The sequence below is a fragment of the Heterodontus francisci genome, chromosome 22 (genome assembly GCF_036365525.1).
Source record: "Heterodontus francisci isolate sHetFra1 chromosome 22, sHetFra1.hap1, whole genome shotgun sequence".
NCBI classification, from domain to species: Eukaryota; Metazoa; Chordata; class Chondrichthyes; order Heterodontiformes; family Heterodontidae; genus Heterodontus; species Heterodontus francisci.
The window spans coordinates 25538959-25565223 of NC_090392.1; positions in this window are offsets into that span (position 1 = coordinate 25538959).

Here is a 26265-nt window from a genome sequence, read left to right on the forward strand (position 1 = left end):
GAGATTGTCAGAGAGTTTCAGAGATTGTCAGAGAGTGTCAGAGAGTTTCAGAGAGTGTCAGAGTGAGTCAGAGAGCTTCAGACAGTGTCAGGGAGTGTCAGAGAGTGTCAGAGAGTTTCAGATAGAGTCAGACAGTTTCTGAGATTGTCAAAGAGTGTCAAAGAGTTTCAGAGAGTGTCAGAGAGTGTCAGAGAGTTTCAGAGAGTGTCAGGGAGTGTCAGAGAGTGTCAGAGAGTTTCAGAGAGATTCAGACAGTGTCTGAGAGTGTCAAAGAGTGTCAAAGAGTTTCAGAGAGTGTCAGAGAGTTTCAGAGAGTGTCCAAGAGTTTCAGAGAGTTTCTGAGAGTGTCAGAGAGTGCCAGAGAGTTTTTGAGAGTTTCTGAGTGTGTCGAAGTGTGTCTGCGGGAGTCAGAGAGTTTCAGAAAGTGTCAGAGAATGTCAGAGAGTGTCTGAGAATGTCAGAGAGTGTCAGAGTGTATCAGAGATTTTCACAGAGTTTCAGAGAGTTTCAGAGTGTGTCAGAGAGTTTCAGAGAGTCTCAGATACTGTCAGAGAGTGTCAGAGAGTGTCTGAGAGTGTCTGAGAGTTTCAGAGAGTGTCAGAGAGTGTCAGAGAGTTTCAGAGAGTTTCAGAGAGTGTCAGAAAGTTTCAGAGAGTGTCGGAGAGTTTCAGAGAGTTTCAGAGGGTGTCACAGAGTGTCAGAGTTTCAGAAAGCTTCAGAGAGTGTCAGGGAGTGTCAGAGAGTGTCAGAGAGTATCAGAGAGTTTCAGAGAGAGCCAGACAGTGTCTGAGAGTGTCAAAGAGTGTCAAAGAGTTTCAGAGAGTGTCAGAGATTGTCAGAGAGTGTCAGAGGGTTTCAGAGAGTGTCAGAGAGTTTCAGAAAATTTCTGAGAGTGTCAGAGAGTGCCTGAGAGTTTCTGACAGGTTCTGAGTGTGCCGGAGAGTGTCAGAGTGTTTCAGAGAGTGTCACAGAGTTTCAGAGAGTGTCAGAGATTTTCAGAGTGTTTCAGAGATCTTCAGAGAGTGTCAGTGAGTGCCACAAGTGTCAGTGAGTGTCAGAGAGTTTCAGAGAGTGTCAGAGATTTTCAGAGAGTTTCAGAGATCTTCAGAGAGTGTCAGAGAGTGCCAGAAAGTTTCAGAGAGTGTCACAGAGTGTCGGAGAGTTTCAGAGAGATTCAGAGAGTGTCCGAGAGATTCAGAAAGTGTCAGATAGCGTCAGAGAGTTTCAGAATGTTTCAGAGAGTGTCAGAGATTGTCTGACAGTGTCAGAGATTGTCAGAGAGTTTCAGAGAGTGTCAGAGAGTGTCAGAGAGTTTCAAAGAGTTTCAGAGAGTGTCAGAGAGTGTCAGAGAGCTTCAGACAGTGTCAGGGAGTGTCAGAGAGTGTCAGACAGTTTCAGAGAGAGTCAGACAGTGTCTGAGATTGTCAGAGAGTGTCCGAGAGTTTCAGAAAGTGTCAGATACTGTCAGAGAGTTTCAGAAAGTGTCCGAGAATGTCAGAGAGTGTCTGAGAACGTTAGAGAGTGTCAGAGTGTATCAGAGAGTTTCACAGAGTTTCAGAGAGTGTCAGAGAGTTTCAGAGAGTCTCAGATACTGTCAGAGAGTGTCAGAGAGTGTCTGAGAGTGTCAGAGAGTTTCAGAGAGTTTCAGAGAGTTTCAGAAAGTTTCAGAGAGTGTCGGAGAGTTTCAGAGAGTTTCAGAGGGTGTCACAGAGTGTCAGAGAGTTTCAGAAAGCTTCAGAGAGTGTCAGGGAGTGTCAGAGAGTGTCCGAGAGATTCAGAAAGTGTCAGATAGCGTCAGAGAGTTTCAGAATGTTTCAGAGAGTGTCAGAGATTGTCTGAGAGTGTCAGAGATTGTCAGAGAGTTTCAGAGAGTGTCAGAGAGTGTCAGAGAGTTTCAGAGAGTTTCAGAGAGTGTCAGAGAGTGTCAGAGAGCTTCAGACAGTGTCAGGGAGTGTCAGAGAGTGTCAGACAGTTTCAGATAGAGTCAGAAAGTGTCTTTGATTGTCAGAGAGTGTCCGAGAGTTTCAGAAAGTGTCAGATACTGTCAGAGAGTTTCAGAAAGTGTCCGAGAATGTCAGAGAGTGTCTGAGAACGTTAGAGAGTGTCAGAGTGTATCAGAGAGTTTCACAGAGTTTCAGAGAGTTTCAGAGAGTGTCAGAGAGTTTCAGAGAGTCTCAGATACTGTCAGAGAGTGTCAGAGAGTGTCTGAGAGTGTCAGAGAGTTTCAGAGAGTTTCAGAGAGTTTCAGAAAGTTTCAGAGAGTGTCGGAGAGTTTCAGAGAGTTTCAGAGGGTGTCACAGAGTGTCAGAGAGTTTCAGAAAGCTTCAGAGAGTGTCAGGGAGTGTCAGAGAGTGTCAGAGAGTTTCAGAGAGTTGCAGAGAGAGCCAGACAGTGTCTGAGAGTGTCAAAGAGTGTCAAAGAGTTTCAGAGAGTGTCAGAGATTGTCAGAGAGTGTCAGAGGGTTTCAGAGAGTTTCAGAGAGTGTCAGAGAGTGTCTGAGAGTGTCAGAGATTGTCAGAGAGTTTCAGAGATTGTCAGAGAGTGTCAGAGAGTTTCAGAGAGTGTCAGAGTGAGTCAGAGAGCTTCAGACGGTGTCAGAGAGTTTCAGATAGAGTCAGACAGTGTCTGAGATTGTCAAAGAGTGTCAAAGAGTTTCAGAGAGTGTCAGAGAGTGTCAGAGAGTTTCAGAGAGTGTCAGGGAGTGTCAGAGAGTGTCAGAGAGTTTCAGAGAGAGTCAGACAGTGTCTGAGAGTGTCAAAGAGTGTCAAAGAGTTTCAGAGAGTGTCAGAGAGTTTCAGAGAGTGTCCAAGAGTTTCAGAGAGTTTCTGAGAGTGTCAGAGAGTGCCAGAGAGTTTTTGAGAGTTTCTGAGTGTGTCGAAGTGTGTCTGCGGGAGTCAGAGAGTATCTGAGAGTGTCACAGAGAGTCAGAGAGTGTCAGAGATTTTCAGAGAGTTTCAGTGATGTTCAGAGAGCGTCAGAGAGTGTCAGAAAATTTCAGAGAGTGTCAGAGAGTGTCAGGGAGTTTCAGAGAGTTACCGAGTTTCACAGAGTGTCAGAGAGTTTCAGAGAGATTCAAAGAGTGTCAGAGAGTGTCAGAGAGTGTCACAGAGAGACACAGAGTTGCAGAGTGCGTCAGAGAGTGTCCGAGAGTTTCAGAAAGTGTCAGATACTGTCAGAGAGTTTCAGAAAGTGTCAGAGAATGTCAGAGAGTGTCTGAGAATGTCAGAGAGTGTCAGAGTGTATCAGAGAGTTTCACAGAGTTTCAGAGAGTTTCAGAGTGTGTCAGAGAGTTTCAGAGAGTCTCAGATACTGTCAGAGAGTGTCAGAGAGTGTCTGAGAGTGTCTGAGAATTTCAGAGAGTGTCAGAGAGTGTCAGAGAGTTTCAGAGAGTTTCAGAGAGTGTCAGAAAGTTTCAGAGAGTGTCGGAGAGTTTCAGAGAGTTTCAGAGGGTGTCACAGAGTGTCAGAGATTTTCAGAAAGCTTCAGAGAGTGTCAGGGAGTGTCAGAGAGTGTCAGAGAGTTTCTGAGAGTTTCAGAGAGAGCCAGACAGTGTCTGAGAGTGTCAAAGAGTGTCAAAGAGTTTCAGAGAGTGTCAGAGATTGTCAGAGAGTGTCAGAGGGTTTCAGAGAGTGTCAGAGAGTTTCAGAGAATTTCTGAGAGTGTCAGAGAGTGCCTGAGAGTTTCTGACAGGTTCTGAGTGTGCCGGAGAGTGTCAGAGTGTTTCAGAGAGTGTCACAGAGTTTCAGAGAGTGTCAGAGATTTTCAGAGTGTTTCAGAGATCTTCAGAGAGTGTCAGTGAGTGCCACAAGTGTCAGTGAGTGTCAGAGAGTTTCAGAGAGTGTCAGAGATTTTCAGAGAGTTTCAGAGAGTGTCAGAGAGCTTCAGACAGTGTCAGGGAGTGTCAGAGAGTGTCAGACAGTTTCAGATAGAGTCAGACAGTGTCTGAGATTGTCAGAGAGTGTCCGAGAGTTTCAGAAAGTGTCAGATACTGTCAGAGAGTTTCAGAAAGTGTCCGAGAATGTCAGAGAGTGTCTGAGAACGTTAGAGAGTGTCAGAGTGTATCAGAGAGTTTCACAGAGTTTCAGAGAGTTTCAGAGAGTGTCAGAGAGTTTCAGAGAGTCTCAGATACTGTCAGAGAGTGTCAGAGAGTGTCTGAGAGTGTCAGAGAGTTTCAGAAAGTTTCAGAGAGTTTCAGAAAGTTTCAGAGAGTGTCGGAGAGTTTCAGAGTGTTTCAGAGGGTGTCACAGAGTGTCAGAGAGTTTCAGAAAGCTTCAGAGAGTGTCAGGGAGTGTCAGAGAGTGTCAGAGAGTTTCAGAGAGTTTCAGAGAGAGCCAGACAGTGTCTGAGAGTGTCAAAGAGTGTCAAAGAGTTTCAGAGAGTGTCAGAGATTGTCCGAGAGTGTCAGAGGGTTTCAGAGAGTTTCAGAGAGTGTCAGACAGTGCCAGAGAGTTTTTGAGAGTTTCTGAGTGTGTCGAAGTGTGTCTGCGGGAGTCAGAGAGTATCTGAGAGTGTCACAGAGTGTCAGAGAGTGTCAGAGATTTTCAGAGAGTTTCAGTGATGTTCAGAGAGCGTCAGAGAGTGTCAGAAAATTTCAGAGAGTGTCAGAGAGTGTCAGGGAGTTTCAGAGAGTTACCGAGTGTCACAGAGTTTCAGAGAGTTTCAGAGAGATTCAAAGAGTGTCAGAGAGTGTCAGAGAGTGTCACAGAGAGACACAGAGTTGCAGAGTGCGTCAGAGAGTGTCCGAGAGTTTCAGAAAGTGTCAGATACTGTCAGAGAGTTTCAGAGAGTCTCAGATACGGTCAGAGAGTTTCAGAGAGTGTCTGAGAGTTTCAGAGTGTCAGAGAGTGTCAGAGAGTTTCAGAGAGTTTCAGAGAGTGACAGAAAGTTTCTGAGAGTGTCGGAGAGTTTCAGAGGGTGTCATTGAGTGTCAGAGAGCTTCAGAAAGCTTCAGAGAGTGTCAGGGAGTGTCAGAGAGTGCCAGAGAGTTTCAGAGAGTTTCAGAGAGAGCCAGACAGTGTCTGAGAGTGTCAAAGAGTGTCAAAGAGTTTCAGAGAATTTCTGAGAGTGTCAAAGAGTGCCTGAGAGTTTCTGACAGGTTCTGAGTGTGCCGGAGAGTGTCAGAGAGTGTCAGAGTGTTTCAGAGAGTGTCACAGAGTTTCAGAGAGTGTCAGAGATTTTCAGAGAGTTTCAGAGATCTTCAGAGAGTGTCAGAGAGTGCCAGAAAGTTTCAGAGAGTGTCACAGAGTGTCGGAGAGTTTCAGAGAGATTCAGAGAGTGTCCGATAGATTCAGAAAGTGTCAGATAGCGTCAGAGAGTTTCAGAGATGTTTCAGAGAGTGTCAGAGAGTGTCTGAGAGTGTCAGAGATTGTCAGAGAGTTTCAGAGAGTGTCAGAGAGTGTCAGAGAGTTTCAGAGAGTTTCAGAGAGTGTCAGAGAGTGTCAGAGAGCTTCAGACAGTGTCAGGGAGTGTCAGAGAGTGTCAGAGAGTTTCAGATAGAGTCAGACAGTGTCTGAGATTGCCAAAGAGTGTCAAAGAGTTTCAGAGAGTGTCAGAGAGTGTCAGAGAGTTTCAGAGAGTGTCAGGGAGTGTCAGAGAGTGTCAGAGAGTTTCAGAAAGTGTCAGACAGTGTCAAAGAGTGTCAAAGATTTTCAGAGAGTGTCAGAGAGTTTCAGAGAGTGTCAGAGAGTTTCAGTGAGCTTCTGAGAGTTTCTGAGAGTGTCAGAGAGTTGCAAAGAGTTTCAGAGAGTTTCAGAGAGTGTCAGAAAGTTTCAGAGAGTGTCCGAGAGGTTCAGAGAGTTTCAGAGGGTTTCACAGAGTGTCAGAGAGTTTCAGAAAGCTTCAGAGAGTGTCAGGGAGTGTCAGAGAGTGTCAGAGAGTCTCTGAGACTGTAAGAGAGTGTCAGAGTCTTTCAGAGAGTGTCACAGAGTTTCAGAGAGTGTCAGAGATTTTCAGAGTGTTTCAGAGATGTTCAGAGAGTTTCAGAGAGTGTCAGAAAGTTTCAGAGAGTGTCAGAGAGTGTCAGAGAGTGTGACAGAGTGTCAGAATGATTCAGAGAGATTCAGAGAGTGTCAGAGATTGTCAGATAGTGTCAGACAGTTTCAGAGAGTTTCAGAGAGTGTCAGAGAGTTTCAGAGAGAGTCAGTGAGTGTCAGAGAGTGTCAAAGAGTGTCACAGAGTTTCAGAGAGTGTCAGAGAGCGTCAGAGAGTGTCAGAGAGTTTCAGAGAGTGTCAGAGAGTTTCAGAGACTTTCTGAGAGTGTCAGAGAGTTCCAGAGAGTTTCTGAGATGTTCAGAGAGTTTCAGAGAGTGTCAGAAAGTTTCAGAGAGTGTCAGAGAGTGTCAGAGAGTGTCACAGAGTGTCAGAATGATTCAGAGAGATTCAGAGAGTGTCAGAGATTGTCAGAGAGTGTCAGACAGTTTCAGAGAGTTTCAGAGAGTGTCAGAGAGTTTCAGAGAGAGTCAGTGAGTGTCAGAGAGTGTCAAAGAGTGTCACTGACTTTCAGAGAGTGTCAGAGAGCGTCAGAGAGTGTCAGAGAGTTTCAGAGAGTGTCAGAGAGTTTCAGAGACTTTCTGAGAGTGTCAGAGAGTTCCAGAGAGTTTCTGAGAGTTTCTGAGTGTTTCGGAGTGTGTCTGAGAGAGTCAGAGAGTATCTGAGAGTGTCACAGAGTGTCAGAGTGTGTCAGAGAATTTCAGAGAGTTTCAGAGATGTTCAGAGAGTGTCAGAGAGTGTCAGAAAGTTTCAGAGAGAGTCAGAGAGTGTCAGAGTCTTTCAGAGAGTGTCACAGAGTTTCAGAGAGTGTCAGAGATTTTCAGAGAGTGCCAGAGATCTTCAGAGAGTGTCAGAGAGTGCCAGAAAGTTTCGGAGAGTGTCACAGAGTGTTGTAGAGTTTCAGAGAGCTTCAGAGAGTGTCCGAGAGATTCAGAAAGTGTCAGATAGTGTCAGAGAGTTTCAGAAAGTGTCAGAGAGTGTCAGAGAGTGTCTGAGAGTGTCAGAGATAGTCAGAGAGTTTCAGAGAGTTTCAGAGAGTGTCAGAGAGTGTCAGAGAGCTTCAGACAGTGTCAGGGAGTGTCAGAGAGTGTCAGAGAGTTTCAGATAGAGTCAGACAGTGTCTGAGATTGTCAAAGAGTGTCAAAGAGTTTCAGAGAGTGTCAGAGAGTTTCAGAGAGTGTCAGGGAGTGTCAGAGAGTGTCAGAGAGTTTCAGAGAGAGTCAGACAGTGTCTGAGAGTTTATGAGAATGTCAGAGAGTGGCAGAGAGTTTCTGAGAGTTTCTGAGTGTGTCGAAGTGTGTCTGCGGGGGTCAGAGAGTATCTGAGAGTGTCACAGATTGCCAGAGAGTGTCAGAGATTTTCAGAGAGTTTCAGAGATGTTCAGAGAGTGTCAGAGAGTGTCAGAAAGTTTCAGAGAATGTCACAGAGTTTCAGAGAGTGTCAGAGATTTTCAGAGTGTTTCAGAGATGTTCAGAGAGTTTCAGAGAGTGTCAGAAAGTTTCAGAGAGTGTCAGAGAGTGTCAGAGAGTGTGACAGAGTGTCAGAATGATTCAGAGAGATTCAGAGAGTGTCAGAGATTGTCAGAGAGTGTCAGACAGTTTCAGAGAGTTTCAGAGAGTGTCAGAGATTGTCAAAGATTGTCACAGAGTTTCAGAGAGTGTCAGGGAGCGTCAGAGAGTGTCAGAGAGTTTCAGAGAGTGTCAGAGAGTTTCAGAGAGAGTCAGTGAGTGTCAGAGAGTGTCAAAGAGTGTCACAGAGTTTCAGAGAGTGTCAGAGAGCGTCAGAGAGTGTCAGAGAGTTTCAGAGAGTGTCAGAGAGTTTCAGGGACTTTCTGAGAGTGTCAGAGAGTTCCAGAGAGTTTCTGAGATGTTCAGAGAGTTTCAGAGAGTGTCAGAAAGTTTCAGAGAGTGTCAGAGAGTGTCACAGAGTGTCACAGAGTGTCAGAATGATTCAGAGAGATTCAGAGAGTGTCAGAGATTGTCAGAGAGTGTCAGACAGTTTCAGAGAGTTTCAGAGAGTGTCAGAGAGTTTCAGAGAGAGTCAGTGAATGTCAGAGAGTCTCAAAGAGTGTCACAGAGTTTCAGAGAGTGTCAGAGAGCGTCAGAGAGTGTCAGAGAGTTTCAGAGAGTGTCAGAGAGTTTCAGAGACTTTCTGAGAGTGTCAGAGAGTTCCAGAGAGTTTCTGAGTGTTTCGGAGTGTGTCTGAGAGAGTCAGAGAGTATCTGAGAGTGTCACAGAGTGTCAGAGTCTGTCAGAGATTTTCAGAGAGTTTCAGAGATGTTCAGAGAGTGTCAGAGAGTGTCAGAAAGTTTCAGAGAGAGTCAGAGAGTGTCAGAGTCTTTCAGAGAGTGTCACAGAGTTTCAGAGAGTGTCAGAGATTTTCAGAGAGTGCCAGAGATCTTCAGAGAGTGTCAGAGAGTGCCAGAAAGTTTCGGAGAGTGTCACAGAGTGTTGGAGAGTTTCAGAGAGATTCAGAGAGTGTCCGAGAGATTCAGAAAGTGTCAGATAGTGTCAGAGAGTTTCAGAAAGTGTCAGAGAGTGTCAGAGAGTGTCTGAGAGTGTCAGAGATAGTCAGAGAGTTTCAGAGAGTTTCAGAGAGTGTCAGAGAGTGTCAGAGAGCTTCAGACAGTGTCAGGGCGTGTCAGAGAGTGTCAGAGAGTTTCAGATAGAGTCAGACAGTGTCTGAGATTGTCAAAGAGTGTCAAAGAGTTTCAGAGAGTGTCAGAGAGTTTCAGAGAGTGTCAGGGAGTGTCAGAGAGTGTCAGAGAGTTTCAGAGAGAGTCAGACAGTGTCTGAGAGTGTCAAAGAGTGTCAAAGTGTTTCAGAGAGTGTCAGAGAGTGTCTGAGAGTTTCAGAGAGTTTCAGAGAGTGTCAAAGAGTTTCAGAGAGTTTATGAGAATGTCAGAGAGTGGCAGAGAGTTTCTGAGAGTTTCTGAGTGTGTCGAAGTGTGTCTGCGGGGGTCAGAGAGTATCTGAGAGTGTCACAGAGTGCCAGAGAGTGTCAGAGATTTTCAGAGAGTTTCAGAGATGTTCAGAGAGTGTCAGAGAGTGTCAGAAAGTTTCAGAGAGTGTCAGGGAGTTTCAGAGAGTTACAGAGTGTCACAGAGTGTCAGAGAGTTGCAGAGAGATTCAGAGAGTGTCACAGAGTGACACAAAGTTGCAGAGTGTGTCAGAGAGTGTCCGAGAGTTTCAGGAAGTGTCAGATACTGTCAGAGAGTTTCAGAAAGTGTCAGAGAGTGTCAGAGAGTGTCTGAGAAAGTCAGAGAGTGTCAGAGTGTTTCAGAGAGTTTCACAGAGTTTCAGAGAGTGTCAGAGATTTTCAGAGAGTTTCAGAGATCTTCAGAGAGTGTCAGAGAGTGCGAGAAAGTTTCAGAGAGTGTGACAGAGTGTCGGAGAGTTTCAGAGAGATTCAGAGAGTGTCCGAGAGATTCAGAAAGTGTCAGATAGTGTCAGGGAGTTTCAGAGATCTTCAGAGAGTGTCTGAGAGTGTCTGAGAGTGCCAGAGATTGTCAGAGAGTTTCAGAGAGTGTCAGAGAGTGTCAGAGAGTTTCAGAGAGTTTCAGAGAGTGTCAGAGAGTGTCAGAGAGTTTCAGAGAGCTTAAGAGAGTTTCGGAGAGTGTCAGAAAGTTTCACAGAGTTTCAGAGAGTTTCAGAGAGAGCCAGACAGTGTCTGAGAGTGTCAAAGAGTGTCAAAGAGTTTCAGAGAGTGTCAGAGATTGTCAGAGAGTGTCAGAGGGTTTCAGAGAGTTTCAGAGAGTGTCAGAGAGTGCCAGAGAGTTTTTGAGAGTTTCTAAGTGTGTCGAAGTGTGTCTGCGGGAGTCAGAGAGTATCTGAGAGTGTCACAGAGTGTCAGAGAGTGTCAGAGATTTTCAGAGAGTTTCAGTGATGTTCAGAGAGCGTCAGAGAGTGTCAGAAAATTTCAGAGAGTGTCAGAGGGTTTCAGAGAGTGTCAGAGAGTTTCAGAGAATTTCTGAGAGTGTCAGAGAGTGCCTGAGAGTTTCTGACAGGTTCTGAGTGTGCCGGAGAGTGTCAGAGAGTGTCAGAGTGTTTCAGAGAGTGTCACAGAGTTTCAGAGAGTGTCAGAGATTTTCAGAGTGTTTCAGAGATCTTCAGAGAGTGTCAGAGAGTGCCAGAAAGTTTCAGAGAGTGTCATAGAGTGTCAGAGAGTTTCAGAGAGATTCAGAGAGTGTCCGAGAGATTCAGAAAGTGTCAGATAGCGTCAGAGAGTTTCAGAATGTTTCAGAGTGTGTCAGAGAGTTTCTGAGAGTGTCAGAGATTGTCAGAGAGTTTCAGAGATTGTCAGAGAGTGTCAGAGAGTTTCAGAGAGTGTCAGAGTGAGTCAGAGAGCTTCAGACAGTGTCAGGGAGTGTCAGAGAGTGTCAGAGAGTTTCAGATAGAGTCAGACAGTTTCTGAGATTGTCAAAGAGTGTCAAAGAGTTTCAGAGAGTGTCAGAGAGTGTCAGAGAGTTTCAGAGAGTGTCAGGGAGTGTCAGAGAGTGTCAGAGAGTTTCAGAGAGAGTCAGACAGTGTCTGAGAGTGTCAAAGAGTGTCAAAGAGTTTCAGAGAGTGTCAGAGAGTTTCAGAGAGTGTCCAAGAGTTTCAGAGAGTTTCTGAGAGTGTCAGAGAGTGCCAGAGAGTTTTTGAGAGTTTCTGAGTGTGTCGAAGTGTGTCTGCGGGAGTCAGAGAGTTTCAGAAAGTGTCAGAGAATGTCAGAGAGTGTCTGAGAATGTCAGAGAGTGTCAGAGTGTATCAGAGAGTTTCACAGAGTTTCAGAGAGTTTCAGAGTGTGTCAGAGAGTTTCAGAGAGTCTCAGATACTGTCAGAGAGTGTCAGAGAGTGTCTGAGAGTGTCTGAGAGTTTCAGAGAGTGTCAGAGAGTGTCAGAGTGTTTCAGAGATCTTCAGAGAGTGTCAGTGAGTGCCACAAGTGTCAGTGAGTGTCAGCGAGTTTCAGAGAGTGTCAGAGATTTTCAGAGAGTTTCAGAGATCTTCAGAGAGTGTCAGAGAGTGCCAGAAAGTTTCAGAGAGTGTCACAGAGTGTCGGAGAGTTTCAGAGAGATTCAGAGAGTGTCCGAGAGATTCAGAAAGTGTCAGATAGCGTCAGAGAGTTTCAGAATGTTTCAGAGAGTGTCAGAGATTGTCTGAGAGTGTCAGAGATTGTCAGAGAGTTTCAGAGAGTGTCAGAGAGTGTCAGAGAGTTTCAGAGAGTGTCAGAGAGTGTCAGAGAGCTTCAGACAGTGTCAGGGAGTGTCAGAGAGTGTCAGACAGTTTCAGATAGAGTCAGACAGTGTCTGAGATTGTCAGAGAGTGTCCGAGAGTTTCAGAAAGTGTCAGATACTGTCAGAGAGTTTCAGAAAGTGTCCGAGAATGTCAGAGAGTGTCTGAGAACGTTAGAGAGTGTCAGAGTGTATCAGAGAGTTTCACAGAGTTTCAGAGAGTTTCAGAGAGTGTCAGAGAGTTTCAGAGAGTCTCAGATACTGTCAGAGAGTGTCAGAGAGTGTCTGAGAGTGTCAGAGAGTTTCAGAGAGTTTCAGAGAGTTTCAGAAAGTTTCAGAGAGTGTCGGAGAGTTTCAGAGAGTTTCAGAGGGTGTCACAGAGTGTCAGAGAGTTTCAGAAAGCTTCAGAGAGTGTCAGGGAGTGTCAGAGAGTGTCCGAGAGATTCAGAAAGTGTCAGATAGCGTCAGAGAGTTTCAGAATGTTTCAGAGAGTGTCAGAGATTGTCTGAGAGTGTCAGAGATTGTCAGAGAGTTTCAGAGAGTGTCAGAGAGTGTCAGAGAGTTTCAGAGAGTTTCAGAGAGTGTCAGAGAGTGTCAGAGAGCTTCAGACAGTGTCAGGGAGTGTCAGAGAGTGTCAGACAGTTTCAGATAGAGTCAGACAGTGTCTGAGATTGTCAGAGAGTGTCCGAGAGTTTCAGAAAGTGTCAGATACTGTCAGAGAGTTTCAGAAAGTGTCCGAGAATGTCAGAGAGTGTCTGAGAACGTTAGAGAGTGTCAGAGTGTATCAGAGAGTTTCACAGAGTTTCAGAGAGTTTCAGAGAGTGTCAGAGAGTTTCAGAGAGTCTCAGATACTGTCAGAGAGTGTCAGAGAGTGTCTGAGAGTGTCAGAGAGTTTCAGAGAGTTTCAGAGAGTTTCAGAAAGTTTCAGAGAGTGTCGGAGAGTTTCAGAGAGTTTCAGAGGGTGTCACAGAGTGTCAGAGAGTTTCAGAAAGCTTCAGAGAGTGTCAGGGAGTGTCAGAGAGTGTCACAGAGTTTCAGAGAGTTTCAGAGTGTGTCAGAGAGTTTCAGAGAGTCTCAGATACGGTCAGAGAGTTTCAGAGAGTGTCTGAGAGTTTCAGAGTGTCAGAGAGTGGCAGAGAGTTTCAGAGAGTTTCAGAGGGTGTCATTGTGTGTCAGAGAGCTTCAGAAAGCTTCAGAGAGTGTCAGGGAGTGTCAGAGAGTGCCAGAGAGTTTCAGAGAGTTTCAGAGAGAGCCAGACAGTGTCTGAGAGTGTCAAAGAGTGTCAAAGAGTTTCAGAGAGTGTCAGAGATTGTCAGAGAGTGTCAGAGGGTTTCAGAGAGTGTCAGAGAGTTTCAGAGAATTTCTGAGAGTGTCAGAGAGTGCCTGAGAGTTTCTGACAGGTTCTGAGTGTGCCGGAGAGTGTCAGAGTGTTTCAGAGAGTGTCACAGAGTTTCAGAGAGTGTCAGAGATTTTCAGAGTGTTTCAGAGATCTTCAGAGAGTGTCAGTGAGTGCCACAGGTGTCAGTGAGTGTCAGAGAGTTTCAGAGAGTGTCATAGATTTTCAGAGAGTTTCAGAGATCTTCAGAGAGTGTCAGAGAGTGCCAGAAAGTTTCAGAGAGTGTCAGAGAGTGTCAGAGAGCTTCAGACAGTGTCAGGGAGTGTCAGAGAGTGTCAGACAGTTTCAGATAGAGTCAGACAGTGTCTGAGATTGTCAGAGAGTGTCCGAGAGTTTCAGAAAGTGTCAGATACTGTCAGAGAGTTTCAGAAAGTGTCCGAGAATGTCAGAGAGTGTCTGAGAACGTTAGAGAGTGTCAGAGTGTATCAGAGAGTTTCACAGAGTTTCAGAGAGTTTCAGAGAGTGTCAGAGAGTTTCAGAGAGTCTCAGATACTGTCAGAGAGTGTCAGAGAGTGTCTGAGAGTGTCAGAGAGTTTCAGAGAGTTTCAGAGAGTTTCAGAAAGTTTCAGAGAGTGTCGGAGAGTTTCAGAGTGTTTCAGAGGGTGTCACAGAGTGTCAGAGAGTTTCAGAAAGCTTCAGAGAGTGTCAGGGAGTGTCAGAGAGTGTCAGAGAGTTTCAGAGAGTTTCAGAGAGAGCCAGACAGTGTCTGAGAGTGTCAAAGAGTGTCAAAGAGTTTCAGAGAGTGTCAGAGATTGTCCGAGAGTGTCAGAGGGTTTCAGAGAGCTTCAGAGAGTGTCAGACAGTGCCAGAGAGTTTTTGAGAGTTTCTGAGTGTGTCGAAGTGTGTCTGCGGGAGTCAGAGAGTATCTGAGAGTGTCACAGAGTGTCAGAGAGTGTCAGAGATTTTCAGAGAGTTTCAGTGACGTTCAGAGAGCGTCAGAGAGTGTCAGAAAATTTCAGAGAGTGTCAGAGAGTGTCAGGGAGTTTCAGAGAGTTACCGAGTGTCACAGAGTTTCAGAGAGTTTCAGAGAGATTCAAAGAGTGTCAGAGAGTGTCAGAGAGTGTCACAGAGAGACACAGAGTTGCAGAGTGCGTCAGAGAGTGTCCGAGAGTTTCAGAAAGTGTCAGATACTGTCAGAGAGTTTCAGAAAGTGTCAGAGAATGTCAGAGAGTGTCTGAGAATGTCAGAGAGTGTCAGAGTGTATCAGAGAGTTTCACAGAGTTTCAGAGAGTTTCAGAGTGTGTCAGAGAGTTTCAGAGAGTCTCAGATACGGTCAGAGAGTTTCAGAGAGTGTCTGAGAGTTTCAGAGTGTCAGAGAGTGTCAGAGAGTTTCAGAGAGTTTCAGAGAGTATCAGAAAGTTTCTGAGAGTGTCGGAGAGTTTCAGAGAGTTTCAGAGGGTGTCATTGAGTGTCAGAGAGCTTCAGAAAGCTTCAGAGAGTGTCAGGGAGTGTCAGAGAGTGCCAGAGAGTTTCAGAGAGTTTCAGAGAGAGCCAGACAGTGTCTGAGAGTGTCAAAGAGTGTCAAAGAGTTTCAGAGAATTTCTGAGAGTGTCAGAGAGTGCCTGAGAGTTTCTGACAGGTTCTGAGTGTGCCGGAGAGTGTCAGAGAGTGTCAGAGTGTTTCAGAGAGTGTCACAGAGTTTCAGAGAGTGTCAGAGATTTTCAGAGTGTTTCAGAGATCTTCAGAGACTGTCAGTGAGTGCCACAGAGTGTCAGTGAGTGTCAGAGATTTTCAGAGAGTTTCAGAGATCTTCAGAGAGTGTCAGAGAGTGCCAGAAAGTTTCAGAGAGTGTCACAGAGTGTCGGAGAGTTTCAGAGAGATTCAGAGAGTGTCCGATAGATTCAGAAAGTGTCAGATAGCGTCAGAGAGTTTCAGAATGTTTCAGAGAGTGTCAGAGAGTGTCTGAGAGTGTCAGAGATTGTCAGAGAGTTTCAGAGAGTGTCAGAGAGTGTCAGAGAGTTTCAGAGAGTTTCAGAGAGTGTCAGAGAGCTTCAGACAGTGTCAGGGAGTGTCAGAGAGTGTCAGAGAGTTTCAGATAGAGTCAGACAGTGTCTGAGATTGCCAAAGAGTGTCAAAGAGTTTCAGAGAGTGTCAGAGAGTGTCAGAGAGTTTCAGAGAGTGTCAGGGAGTGTCAGAGAGTGTCAGAGAGTTTCAGAAAGGGTCAGACAGTGTCAAAGAGTGTCAAAGATTTTCAGAGAGTGTCAGAGAGTTTCAGAGAGTGTCAGAGAGTTTCAGTGAGCTTCTGAGAGTTTCTGAGAGTGTCAGAGAGTTGCAAAGAGTTTCAGAGAGTTTCAGAGAGTGTCAGAAAGTTTCAGAGAGTGTCCGAGAGGTTCAGAGAGTTTCAGAGGGTTTCACAGAGTGTCAGAGAGTTTCAGAAAGCTTCAGAGAGTGTCAGGGATTGTCAGAGAGTGTCAGAGAGTCTCTGAGACTGTAAGAGAGTGTCAGAGTCTTTCAGAGAGTGTCACAGAGTTTCAGAGAGTGTCAGAGATTTTCAGAGTGTTTCAGAGATGTTCAGAGAGTTTCAGAGAGTGTCAGAAAGTTTCAGAGAGTGTCAGAGAGTGTCACAGAGTGTCAGAATGATTCAGAGAGATTCAGAGAGTGTCAGAGATTGTCAGAGAGTGTCAGACAGTTTCAGAGAGTTTCATAGAGTGTCAGAGAGTTTCAGAGAGAGTCAGTGAGTGTCAGAGAGTGTCAAAGAGTGTCACAGAGTTTCAGAGAGTGTCAGAGAGCGTCAGAGAGTGTCAGAGAGTTTCAGAGAGTGTCAGAGAGTTTCAGAGACTTTCTGAGAGTGTCAGAGAGTTCCAGAGAGTTTCTGAGAGTTTCTGAGTGTTTCGGAGTGTGTCTGAGAGAGTCAGAGAGTATCTGAGAATGTCACAGAGTGTCAGAGTGTGTCAGAGAATTTCAGAGAGTTTCAGAGATGTTCAGAGAGTGTCAGAGAGTGTCAGAAAGTTTCAGAGAGCGTCAGAGAGTGTCAGAGTCTTTCAGAGAGTGTCACAGAGTTTCAGAGAGTGTCAGAGATTTTCAGAGAGTGCCAGAGATCTTCAGAGAGTGTCAGAGAGTGCCAGAAAGTTTCGGAGAGTGTCACAGAGAGTTGGAGAGTTTCAGAGAGATTCAGAGAGTGTCCGAGAGATTCAGAAAGTGTCAGATAGTGTCAGAGAGTTTCAGAAAGTGTCAGAGAGTGTCAGAGAGTGTCTGAGAGTGTCAGAGATAGTCAGAGAGTTTCAGAGAGTTTCAGAGAGTGTCAGAGAGTGTCAGAGAGCTTCAGACAGTGTCAGGGAGTGTCAGAGAGTGTCAGAGAGTTTCAGATAGAGTCAGACAGTGTCTGAGATTGTCAAAGAGTTTCAGAGAGTTTCAGAGAGTGTCAGAGAGTGTCAGAGAGCTTCAGACAGTGTCAGGGAGTGTCAGAGAGTGTCAGAGAGTTTCAGAGAGAGTCAGACAGTGTCTGAGAGTGTCAAAGAGTGTCAAAGAGTTTCAGAGAGTGTCAGAGAGTGTCTGAGAGTTTCAGAGAGTTTCAGAGAGTGTCAAAGAGTTTCAGAGAGTTTATGAGAATGTCAGAGAGTGGCAGAGAGTTTCTGAGAGTTTCTGAGTGTGTCGAAGTGTGTCTGCGGGGGTCAGAGAGTATCTGAGAGTGTCACAGAGTGCCAGAGAGTGTCAGAGATTTTCAGAGAGTTTCAGAGATGTTCAGAGAGTGTCAGAGAGTGTCAGAAAGTTTCAGAGAGTGTCACAGAGTTTCAGAGAGTGTCAGAGATTTTCAGAGTGTTTCAGAGATGTTCAGAGAGTTTCAGAGAGTGTCAGAAAGTTTCAGAGAGTGTCAGAGAGTGTCAGAGAGTGTGACAGAGTGTCAGAATGATTCAGAGAGATTCAGAGAGTGTCAGAGATTGTCAGAGAGTGTCAGACAGTTTCAGAGAGTTTCAGAGAGTGTCAGAGAGTTTCAGAGAGAGTCAGTGAGTGTCAGAGAGTGTCAAAGAGTGTCACAGAGTTTCAGAGAGTTTCAGAGAGCGTCAGAGAGTGTCAGAGAGTTTCAGAGAGTGTCAGAGAGTTTCAGAGACTTTCTGAGAGTGTCAGAGAGTTCCAGAGAGTTTCTGAGATGTTCAGCGAGTTTCAGAGAGTGTCAGAAAGTTTCAGAGAGTGTCAGAGAGTGTCAGAGAGTGTCACAGAGTGTCAGAATGATTCAGAGAGATTCAGAGAGTGTCAGAGATTGTCAGAGAGTGTCAGACAGTTTCAGAGAGTTTCAGAGAGTGTCAGAGAGTTTCAGAGAGAGTCAGTGAGTGTCAGAGAGTGTCAAAGAGTGTCACAGAGTTTCAGAGAGTGTCAGAGAGCGTCAGAGAGTGTCAGAGAGTTTCAGAGAGTGTCAGAGAGTTCCAGAGAGTTTCTGAGTGTTTCGGAGTGTGTCTGAGAGAGTCAGAGAGTATCTGAGAGTGTCACAGAGTGTCAGAGTGTGTCAGAGATTTTCAGAGAGTTTCAGAGATGTTCAGAGAGTGTCAGAGAGTGTCAGAAAGTTTCAGAGAGAGTCAGAGAGTGTCAGAGTCTTTCAGAGAGTGTCACAGAGTTTCAGAGAGTGTCAGAGATTTTCAGAGAGTGCCAGAGATCTTCAGAGAGTGTCAGAGAGTGCCAGAAAGTTTCGGAGAGTGTCACAGTGTGTTGGAGAGTTTCAGAGAGATTCAGAGAGTGTCCGAGAGATTCAGAAAGTGTCAGATAGTGTCAGAGAGTTTCAGAAAGTGTCAGAGAGTGTCAGAGAGTGTCTGAGAGTGTCAGAGAGTGTCAGAGAGTTTCAGAGAGTTTCAGAGAGTGTCAGAAAGTTTCTGAGAGTGTCGGAGAGTTTCAGAGAGTTTCAGAGGGTGTCATTGAGTGTCAGAGAGCTTCAGAAAGCTTCAGAGAGTGTCAGGGAGTGTCAGAGAGTGCCAGAGAGTTTCAGAGAGTTTCAGAGAGAGCCAGACAGTGTCTGAGAGTGTCAAAGAGTGTCAAAGAGTTTCAGAGAATTTCTGAGAGTGTCAGAGAGTGCCTGAGAGTTTCTGACAGGTTCTGAGTGTGCCGGAGAGTGTCAGAGAGTGTCAGAGTGTTTCAGAGAGTGTCACAGAGTTTCAGAGAGTGTCAGAGATTTTCAGAGTGTTTCAGAGATCTTCAGAGACTGTCAGTGAGTGCCACAGAGTGTCAGTGAGTGTCAGAGATTTTCAGAGAGTTTCAGAGATCTTCAGAGAGTGTCAGAGAGTGCCAGAAAGTTTCAGAGAGTGTCACAGAGTGTCGGAGAGTTTCAGAGAGATTCAGAGAGTGTCCGATAGATTCAGAAAGTGTCAGATAGCGTCAGAGAGTTTCAGAATGTTTCAGAGAGTGTCAGAGAGTGTCTGAGAGTGTCAGAGATTGTCAGAGAGTTTCAGAGAGTGTCAGAGAGTGTCAGAGAGTTTCAGAGAGTTTCAGAGAGTGTCAGAGAGTGTCAGAGAGCTTCAGACAGTGTCAGGGAGTGTCAGAGAGTGTCAGAGAGTTTCAGATAGAGTCAGACAGTGTCTGAGATTGCCAAAGAGTGTCAAAGAGTTTCAGAGAGTGTCAGAGAGTGTCAGAGAGTTTCAGAGAGTGTCAGGGAGTGTCAGAGAGTGTCAGAGAGTTTCAGAAAGGGTCAGACAGTGTCAAAGAGTGTCAAAGATTTTCAGAGAGTGTCAGAGAGTTTCAGAGAGTGTCAGAGAGTTTCAGTGAGCTTCTGAGAGTGTCAGAGAGTTTCAGAGACTTTCTGAGAGTGTCAGAGAGTTCCAGAGAGTTTCTGAGAGTTTCTGAGTGTTTCGGAGTGTGTCTGAGAGAGTCAGAGAGTATCTGAGAGTGTCACAGAGTGTCAGAGTGTGTCAGAGAATTTCAGAGAGTTTCAGAGATGTTCAGAGAGTGTCAGAGAGTGTCAGAAAGTTTCAGAGAGCGTCAGAGAGTGTCAGAGTCTTTCAGAGAGTGTCACAGAGTTTCAGAGAGTGTCAGAGATTTTCAGAGAGTGCCAGAGATCTTCAGAGAGTGTCAGAGAGTGCCAGAAAGTTTCGGAGAGTGTCACAGAGAGTTGGAGAGTTTCAGAGAGATTCAGAGAGTGTCCGAGAGATTCAGAAAGTGTCAGATAGTGTCAGAGAGTTTCAGAAAGTGTCAGAGAGTGTCAGAGAGTGTCTGAGAGTGTCAGAGATAGTCAGAGAGTTTCAGAGAGTTTCAGAGAGTGTCAGAGAGTGTCAGAGAGCTTCAGACAGTGTCAGGGAGTGTCAGAGATTGTCAGAGAGTTTCAGATAGAGTCAGACAGTGTCTGAGATTGTCAAAGAGTGTCAAAGAGTTTCAGAGAGTGTCAGAGAGTTTCAGAGAGTGTCAGGGAGTGTCAGAGAGTGTCAGAGAGTTTCAGAGAGAGTCAGACAGTGTCTGAGAGTGTCAAAGAGTGTCAAAGAGTTTCAGAGAGTGTCAGAGAGTGTCTGAGAGTTTCAGAGAGTTTCAGAGAGTGTCAAAGAGTTTCAGAGAGTTTATGAGAATGTCAGAGAGTGGCAGAGAGTTTCTGAGAGTTTCTGAGTGTGTCGAAGTGTGTCTGCGGGGGTCAGAGAGTATCTGAGAGTGTCACAGAGTGCCAGAGAGTGTCAGAGATTTTCAGAGAGTTTCAGAGATGTTCAGAGAGTGTCAGAGAGTGTCAGAAAGTTTCAGAGAGTGTCACAGAGTTTCAGAGAGTGTCAGAGATTTTCAGAGTGTTTCAGAGATTTTCAGAGAGTTTCAGAGAGTGTCAGAGAGTGTCAGAGAGTGTGACAGAGTGTCAGAATGATTCAGAGAGATTCAGAGAGTGTCAGAGATTGTCAGAGAGTGTCAGACAGTTTCAGAGAGTTTCAGAGAGTGTCAGAGAGTTTCAGAGAGAGTCAGTGAGTGTCAGAGAGTGTCAAAGAGTGTCACAGAGTTTCAGAGAGTTTCAGAGAGCGTCAGAGAGTGTCAGAGAGTTTCAGAGAGTGTCAGAGAGTTTCAGAGACTTTCTGAGAGTGTCAGAGAGTTCCAGAGAGTTTCTGAGATGTTCAGCGAGTTTCAGAGAGTGTCAGAAAGTTTCAGAGAGAGTCAGTGAGTGTCAGAGAGTGTCAAAGAGTGTCACAGAGTTTCAGAGAGTTTCAGAGAGTGTCAGAGAGTGTCAGAAAGTTTCAGAGAGCGTCAGAGAGTGTCAGAGTCTTTCAGAGAGTGTCACAGAGTTTCAGAGAGTGTCAGAGATTTTCAGAGAGTGCCAGGGATCTTCAGAGAGTGTCAGAGAGTGCCAGAAAGTTTCGGAGAGTGTCACAGAGAGTTGGAGAGTTTCAGAGAGATTCAGAGAGTGTCCGAGAGATTCAGAAAGTGTCAGATAGTGTCAGAGAGTTTCAGAAAGTGTCAGAGAGTGTCAGAGAGTGTCTGAGAGTGTCAGAGATAGTCAGAGAGTTTCAGAGAGTTTCAGAGAGTGTCAGAGAGTGTCAGAGAGCTTCAGACAGTGTCAGGGAGTGTCAGAGAGTGTCAGAGAGTTTCAGATAGAGTCAGACAGTGTCTGAGATTGTCAAAGAGTGTCAAAGAGTTTCAGAGAGTGTCAGAGAGTTTCAGAGAGTGTCAGGGAGTGTCAGAGAGTGTCAGAGAGTTTCAGAGAGAGTCAGACAGTGTCTGAGAGTGTCAAAGAGTGTCAAAGAGTTTCAGAGAGTGTCAGAGAGTGTCTGAGAGTTTCAGAGAGTTTCAGAGAGTGTCAAAGAGTTTCAGAGAGTTTATGAGAATGTCAGAGAGTGGCAGAGAGTTTCTGAGAGTTTCTGAGTGTGTCGAAGTGTGTCTGCGGGGGTCAGAGAGTATCTGAGAGTGTCACAGAGTGCCAGAGAGTGTCAGAGATTTTCAGAGAGTTTCAGAGATGTTCAGAGAGTGTCAGAGAGTGTCAGAAAGTTTCAGAGAGTGTCACAGAGTTTCAGAGAGTGTCAGAGATTTTCAGAGTGTTTCAGAGATGTTCAGAGAGTTTCAGAGAGTGTCAGAAAGTTTCAGAGAGTGTCAGAGAGTGTCAGAGAGTGTGACAGAGTGTCAGAATGATTCAGAGAGATTCAGAGAGTGTCAGAGATTGTCAGAGAGTGTCAGACAGTTTCAGAGAGTTTCAGAGAGTGTCAGAGAGTTTCAGAGAGAGTCAGTGAGTGTCAGAGAGTGTCAAAGAGTGTCACAGAGTTTCAGAGAGTTTCAGAGAGCGTCAGAGAGTGTCAGAGAGTTTCAGAGAGTGTCAGAGAGTTTCAGAGACTTTCTGAGAGTGTCAGAGAGTTCCAGAGAGTTTCTGAGATGTTCAGCGAGTTTCAGAGAGTGTCAGAAAGTTTCAGAGAGTGTCAGAGAGTGTCAGAGAGTGTCACAGAGTGTCAGAATGATTCAGAGAGATTCAGAGAGTGTCAGAGATTGTCAGAGAGTGTCAGACAGTTTCAGAGAGTTTCAGAGAGTGTCAGAGAGTTTCAGAGAGAGTCAGTGAGTGTCAGAGAGTGTCAAAGAGTGTCACAGAGTTTCAGAGAGTGTCAGAGAGCGTCAGAGAGTGTCAGAGAGTTTCAGAGAGTGTCAGAGAGTTCCAGAGAGTTTCTGAGTGTTTCGGAGTGTGTCTGAGAGAGTCAGAGAGTATCTGAGAGTGTCACAGAGTGTCAGAGTGTGTCAGAGATTTTCAGAGAGTTTCAGAGATGTTCAGAGAGTGTCAGAGAGTGTCAGAAAGTTTCAGAGAGAGTCAGAGAGTGTCAGAGTCTTTCAGAGAGTGTCACAGAGTTTCAGAGAGTGTCAGAGATTTTCAGAGAGTGCCAGAGATCTTCAGAGAGTGTCAGAGAGTGCCAGAAAGTTTCGGAGAGTGTCACAGAGTGTTGAAGAGTTTCAGAGAGATTCAGAGAGTGTCCGAGAGATTCAGAAAGTGTCAGATAGTGTCAGAGAGTTTCAGAAAGTGTCAGAGAGTGTCAGAGAGTGTCTGAGAGTGTCAGAGATAGTCAGAGAGTTTCAGAGAGTTTCAGAGAGTGTCAGAGAGTGTCAGAGAGCCTCAGACAGTGTCAGGGAGTGTCAGAGAGTGTCAGAGAGTTTCAGATAGAGTCAGACAGTGTCTGAGATTGTCAAAGAGTGTCAAAGAGTTTCAGAGAGTGTCAGAGAGTTTCAGAGAGTGTCAGGGAGTGTCTGAGAGTGTCAGAGAGTTTCAGAGAGAATCAGACAGTGTCTGAGAGTGTCAAAGAGTGTCAAAGTGTTTCAGAGAGTGTCAGAGAGTGTCTGAGAGTTTCAGAGAGTTTCAGAGAGTGTCAAAGAGTTTCAGAGAGTTTATGAGAATGTCAGAGAGTGGCAGAGAGTTTCTGAGAGCTTCTGAGTGTGTCGAAGTGTGTCTGCGGGGGTCAGAGAGTATCTGAGAGTGTCACAGAGTGCCAGAGAGTGTCAGAGATTTTCAGAGAGTTTCAGAGATGTTCAGAGAGTGTCAGAGAGTGTCAGAAAGTTTCAGAGAGTGTCAGGGAGTTTCAGAGAGTTACAGAGTGTCACAGAGTGTCAGAGAGTTGCAGAGAGATTCAGAGAGTGTCACAGAGTGACACAGAGTTGCAGAGTGTGTCAGAGAGTGTCCGAGAGTTTCAGGAAGTGTCAGATAATGTCAGAGAGTTTCAGAAAGTGTCAGAGAGTGTCAGAGAGTGTCTGAGAAAGTCAGAGAGTGTCAGAGTGTTTCAGAGAGTTTCACAGAGTTTCAGAGAGTGTCAGAGATTTTCAGAGAGTTTCAGAGATCTTCAGAGAGTGTCAGAGAGTGCGAGAAAGTTTCAGAGAGTGTGACAGAGTGTCGGAGAGTTTCAGAGAGATTCAGAGAGTGTCCGAGAGATTCAGAAAGTGTCAGATAGTGTCAGGGAGTTTCAGAGATCTTCAGAGAGTGTCTGAGAGTGTCTGAGAGTGCCAGAGATTGTCAGAGAGTTTCAGAGAGTGTCAGAGAGTGTCAGAGAGTTTCAGAGAGTTTCAGAGAGTGTCAGAGAGTGTCAGAGAGTTTCAGAGAGCTTAAGAGAGTTTCGGAGAGTGTCAGAAAGTTTCAGAGAGAGTCAGAGAGTTTCAGAAAGTGTCACAGAGAGTCAGAGTGATTCAGAGAGATTCAGAGAGTGTCAGAGATTGTCAGAGAGTTTCAGAGAGTGTCAGAGAGTTTCAGTGAGCTTCTGAGAGTTTCTGAGAGTGTCAGAGAGTTACAAAGAGTTTCAGAGAGTTTCAGAGAGTGTCAGAAAGTTTCAGAGAGTGTTCGAGAGGTTCAGAGAGTTTCAGAGGGTGTCACAGAGTGTCAGAGAGTTTCAGAAAGCTTCAGAGAGTGTCAGGGAGTGTCAGAGAGTGTCAGAGAGTGTCGGAGGGTTTCAGAGAGTGTCAGAGAGTGTCAGAGAGTCTCTGAGAGTGTAAGAGAGTGTCAAAGAGTATCACAGAGTTTCAGAGAGTGTCAGAGAGTTTCAGAGAGAGTCAGTGAGTGTCAGAGAGTGTCAAAGAGTGTCACAGAGTTTCAGAGAGTGTCAGAGAGCGTCAGAGAGTGTCAGAGAGTTTCAGAGAGTGTCACAGAGTTTCATCGAGTGTCAGAGATTTTCAGAGTGTTTCAGAGATGTTCAGAGAGTTTCAGAGAGTGTCAGAAAGTTTCAGAGAGTGTCAGAGAGTTTCAGAGAGTGTCACAGAGTGTCAGAGTGATTCAGAGAGATTCAGAGAGTGTCAGAGATTGTCAGAGAGTGTCAGACAGTTTCAGAGAGTTTCAGAGAGTGTCAGAGAGTTTCAGAGAGAGTCAGTGAGTGTCAGAGAGTGTCACAGAGTGTCACAGAGTTTCAGAGAGTGTCAGAGAGTTTCAGAGAGAGTCAGTGAGTGTCAGAGAGTGTCAAAGAGTGTCACAGAGTTTCAGAGAGTGTCAGAGAGCGTCAGAGAGTGTCAGAGAGTTTCAGAGAGTGTCAGAGAGTTTCAGAGAGTTTCTAAGAGTTTCTGAGTGTGTCGGAGTGTGTCTGAGAGAGTCAGAGAGTATCTGAGAGTGTCACAGAGTGTCCGAGAGTGTCAGAGATTTTCAGAGAGTTTCAGAGATGTTCAGAGAGTGTCAGAGAGTGTCAGAAAGTTTCAGAGAGTGTCAGAGAGTGTCAGGGAGTTTCAGAGAGTTACAGAGTGTCAGAGAGTTGCAGAGAGATTCAGAGAGTGTCACAGAGTGACACAGAGTTGCAGAGTGTGTCAGAGAGTGTCCGAGAGTTTCAGAAAGTGTCAGATACTGTCAGAGAGTTTCAGAAAGTGTCAGAGAGTGTCAGAGAGTGTCTGAGAATGTCAGAGAGTGTCAGAGTGTTTCAGAGAGTTTCACAGAGTTTCAGAGAGTGTCAGAGATTTTCTGAGAGTTTCAGAGATCATCAGAGAGTGTCAGAGAGTGCGAGAAAGTTTCAGAGAGTGTGACACGGTGTCGGAGATTTTCAGAGAGATTCAGAGAGTGTCCGAGAGATTCAGAAAGTGTCAGATAGTGTCAGAGATTGTCTGAGAGTGTCAGAGAGTGTCAGAGAGTTTCAGAGAGTGTCAGAGAGTGTCAGAGAGTGTCTGAGAGTGTGAGAGAGTGTCAGAGTCTTTCAGAGAGTGTCACAGAGTTTCAGAGAGTGTCAGAGATTTTCAGACAGTGCCAGAGATCTTCAGAGAGTGTCAGAGAGTGCCAGAAAGTTTCAGAGAGTGTCACAGAGTGTCGGAGGGTTTCAGAGAGATTCAGAGAGTGTCCGAGAGATTCAGAAAGTGTCAGATAGTGTCAGAGAGTTTCAGAAAGTGTCACAGAGTGTCAGAGATTGTCTGAGAGTGTCAGAGAGTGTCAGAGAGTTTCAGAGAGTGTCAGAGAGTGTCAGAGAATTTCAGAGAGTTTCAGAGAGTGTCAGAGAGTTTCAGAGAGTCTCAGATACTGTCAGAGAGTGTCAGAGAGTGTCTGATAGTGTCTGAGAGTTTCAGAGAGTGTCAGTGAGTGTCAGAGAGTGTCAGAGAGCTTCTGAGAGTTTCTGAGAGTGTCAGAGAGTTACACAGAGTTTCAGAGAGTTTCAGAGAGTGTCAGAGAGTGTCAGAGAGTTTCAGAGAGTTTCAGAGAGCTTCAGAGAGTTTTGGAGAGTGTCAGAAAGTTTCAGAGATTGTCACAGAGAGTCAGAGTGATTCAGAGAGATTCAGGGAGTGTCAGAGATTGTCAGAGAATTTCAGACAGTTTCAGAGAGTTTCACAGAGTGTCAGAGGGTGTCACAGAGAGTCAGTGAGTGTCAGAGAGTGTCAAAGTGTGTCACAGAGTTGCAGAGAGTGTCAGAGAGCGTCAGATAGTGTCAGAGAGTTTCAGAGAGTGTCAGAGTGTTTCAGAGACTTTCTGAGAGTGTCAGAGAGTTCCAAAGAGTTTCTGAGAGTTTCTGAGTGTGTCAGAGTGTGTCTGAGAGAGTCAGAGAGTATCTGAGAGCGTCACATAGTGTCAGAGAGTGTCAGAGATTTTCAGAGTGTTTCAGAGATGTTCAGAGAGTGTCCGAGAGTTTCAGAAAGTGTCAGATAGTGTCAGAGAGTTTCAGAAAGTGTCAGAGAGTGTCAGAGAGTGTCTGAGAGTGTGAGAGAGTGTCAGAGTCTTTCAGAGAGTGTCACAGAGTTTCAGAGAGTGTCAGAGATTTTCAGACAGTGCCAGAGATCTTCAGAGAGTGTCAGAGAGTGCCAGAAAGTTTCAGAGAGTGTGACACGGTGTCGGAGATTTTCAGAGAGATTCAGAGAGTGTCCGAGAGATTCAGAAAGTGTCAGATAGTGTCAGAGATTGTCTGAGAGTGTCAGAGAGTGTCAGAGAGTTTCAGAGAGTGTCAGAGAGTGTCAGAGAGTGTCTGAGAGTGTGAGAGAGTGTCAGAGTCTTTCAGAGAGTGTCACAGAGTTTCAGAGAGTGTCAGAGATTTTCAGACAGTGCCAGAGATCTTCAGAGAGTGTCAGAGAGTGCCAGAAAGTTTCAGAGAGTGTCACAGAGTGTCGGAGGGTTTCAGAGAGATTCAGAGAGTGTCCGAGAGATTCAGAAAGTGTCAGATAGTGTCAGAGAGTTTCAGAAAGTGTCACAGAGTGTCAGAGATTGTCTGAGAGTGTCAGAGAGTGTCAGAGAGTTTCAGAGAGTGTCAGAGAGTGTCAGAGAATTTCAGAGAGTTTCAGAGAGTGTCAGAGAGTTTCAGAGAGTCTCAGATACTGTCAGAGAGTGTCAGAGAGTGTCTGATAGTGTCTGAGAGTTTCAGAGAGTGTCAGTGAGTGTCAGAGAGTGTCAGAGAGCTTCTGAGAGTTTCTGAGAGTGTCAGAGAGTTACACAGAGTTTCAGAGAGTTTCAGAGAGTGTCAGAGAGTGTCAGAGAGTTTCAGAGAGCTTCAGAGAGTTTTGGAGAGTGTCAGAAAGTTTCAGAGATTGTCACAGAGAGTCAGAGTGATTCAGAGAGATTCAGGGAGTGTCAGAGATTGTCAGAGAATTTCAGACAGTTTCAGAGAGTTTCACAGAGTGTCAGAGGGTGTCACAGAGAGTCAGTGAGTGTCAGAGAGTGTCAAAGTGTGTCACAGAGTTGCAGAGAGTGTCAGAGAGCGTCAGATAGTGTCAGAGAGTTTCAGAGAGTGTCAGAGTGTTTCAGAGACTTTCTGAGAGTGTCAGAGAGTTCCAAAGAGTTTCTGAGAGTTTCTGAGTGTGTCAGAGTGTGTCTGAGAGAGTCAGAGAGTATCTGAGAGCGTCACATAGTGTCAGAGAGTGTCAGAGATTTTCAGAGTGTTT